General features: G+C 37.4%; 2 protein-coding genes across 3 annotated transcripts in view; one reads left to right on the plus strand and one right to left on the minus strand.

Annotated features, from left to right (window-relative positions):
• Positions 1–1,751, minus strand: part of phf1 (PHD finger protein 1) — a 110,050-nt gene extending 108,299 nt beyond the window's left edge. Inside the window, exon 1 of the mRNA XM_062029219.1 lies at positions 1,625–1,751. The gene's annotated coding sequence lies outside the window, so the exon portion shown is untranslated. The remainder of the gene's footprint in view (positions 1–1,624) is intronic.
• The window catches only part of rgl2 (ral guanine nucleotide dissociation stimulator-like 2), a 92,052-nt gene that overhangs the window by 55,412 nt on the left and 34,140 nt on the right, over positions 1–2,500 (plus strand). The window lies entirely within an intron of this gene.

The raw sequence follows: 2,500 nt of genomic DNA on the forward strand, positions 1-2,500 counted from the left end.
TTTTCTAACGTTTATGTACGACATTGAATGCTTAAGAATTTAAAAACGTGTTCTTGTCTTCCATAAGGATTGTGAATGATAGGCAAAATAAAATTTAAAAAAAAGTGCAGTTCCCCTTTAAATGAGCAAAATACGGAGTGCAAACCTTGTAACGCATCTGTATTCATGAATATGCAGAATATATGCTGATTATCAGGAGGCCAATAATACTGGGAGGAGAAGATGCAAATATAATCACTCAGCACACGCAGTGTGATTTATCAATGCCAAAACTGTTGAACGAGCAAGCACAAATTATTGAATTCATAACATTGATTTTTCTTAATTATTATTTTTTGATCTATGACAGTTTTAATCTTTTTTTTAAATGCGGTATGCGCAGGGCGGTATAGCTCGGTTGGTAGAGTAGCCGTTCCAGCGACTTGAGGGTTCCAGGTTCGATCCCCGCTTCTGCCAACCTAGTCACTGCTGTTGTGTCCTTGGGCAAGACACTTTACCCACCTGCTCCCAGTACCACCCACACTGGTTTCAAAATGTAACTTAGATATTGGCTTTCACAAAGTAAAGCGCTTTGAGTCACTAAAGACAAAAAGCGCTATATAAATATAATTCACTTCACTTAAATCTGGGGGGTTTTCAAATGTCCCACACAAATAAATTATACATTTTCTACATTTACATTAACATTTTATACATCTATCCGTCGATTATTTTTTTCGGGGTTTTTTAGTCTTATGCCCTTTTTGTGAAAGAAACCTTTGGGTTTTTTTTTTTTTATTGCAAACACACAAAATATGCAATATTTTCCCCACAAAATATTTGAAAGTGGAATATTTTATTGGAGCATTGAATAGGTCAACAATTCATCACAACATTGCTTTTAATTCATTATAATTTTTTGAGTAATTACTTTTTTAATGGAAAAAAAAATACATGTTATTTGAGTCAACGTTGCAACTTTTCCTTGTTACATTTTACATATTTTTCCTTTTTTTAATAACAGTGTTTTTACAATGTGCCAAGGGCCGTTAAAATAATTAGCTACGGGCCGCACTTGATCTAAAGTACCATGTCTTCCTACACTCATAATTTTTGCAGATATATGCATTTATATGTATAAAATATAAAGATCGCAATTCGAATCGCAATTTTGGAGCGAAAGAGGACAATTTGGTTGTGTCACAAAAACGTGCGAGCCTACTCTCAGCGACTTGTTTTTGAGGAATCCCACAATGAGATATGAGAAAAAAAGGTGTGCCCCACCCAGGGGACCGTCTCACTTGCAGCACATTTATCAGATGTCTTCTCCTGAGTCAGTCACGGTTTTGTGTTGTGTTACATGAAATTGTGTCGTCAGTCAGACTGGTTTATCTCCACAAGAAGGACCACACAAAGAAAGGGGGTATTGTTCTGGAAGTAGTTCCCGGGCTGTTAGTGTGTGTGTGTGTGTGTTCTTGTATTTTTACCCTTCTTGAGACAAGTACCTTCCATGTGAGGACACAAGTTAGGACATAAATCATGGTCCCAATTCGGAAAACCATTGCATCTAATATAGAGCCAAATACTAGGGTCTGTGAACATTGCTCCAAAGTCAGGATTTTTTGTTGATTTAATGCATACTTACCAACCCTCCTGGTTTTACCGGGAGACTCCCGGAATTCAGCGCCTCTCACGATAACCTCCCGGAAGAAATTTTCTCCCGATAAACTCCGGGAATTCAGCCGGAGCTGGAGGCCACGCCCCCTCCAGCTCCATGCGGACCTGAGTGGGGACAGCGGCGAAAGTTTGTATTCACGTCCGCTTTCCCACGATATAAACAGCGTGCCTGCCCAATCACGTTATAACTGTAGAATGATCGAGGGCCAGTTCTTGGTTTCTTATGTGGGTTCATTGTTTGGCAGTTTCATTAACGTCCTCCCAGGGCGGTAACAACACACAACAACAGCAGTCACGTTTTCGTCTACCGTAAAGCAGTTCGTCTGCCGTAAACAGCAATGTTGTGACACTCTTAAACAGGACAATACTGCCATCTACTGGATAGCCACCGGAACACTGAAATTCAAGTATTTATTTTATTTATATGTATAATAAAATAAATATATATATATATAGCTAGAATTCACTGAAAGTCAAGTATTTCATACATACATATATATACATACATATACATACATATATATATATATATATATATATATATATATATATATATATATATATATATATATATATATATATATATATATATATATATACACACACACACACACACACACACACACACATATATATACGAAATATTTATGAAATACTCGAGTTGGTGAATTCTAGCTGTAAATATACTCCTCCCCTCTTAACCACGCCCCCCGCCCCCGACCACTATGTGTCGCTTTTAAAAGTGCTCCCCCTCTGGTCAACATATGAATTAACAAGTGTGTGTAAACATTTGAAGTCCTCCCCCTCTGGCCAACATATGTAATAACAAGTGTGTGTAAGAAAC

Source organism: Entelurus aequoreus, linkage group LG20 (assembly GCF_033978785.1).
Source record: "Entelurus aequoreus isolate RoL-2023_Sb linkage group LG20, RoL_Eaeq_v1.1, whole genome shotgun sequence".
Taxonomy (NCBI): domain Eukaryota; kingdom Metazoa; phylum Chordata; class Actinopteri; order Syngnathiformes; family Syngnathidae; genus Entelurus; species Entelurus aequoreus.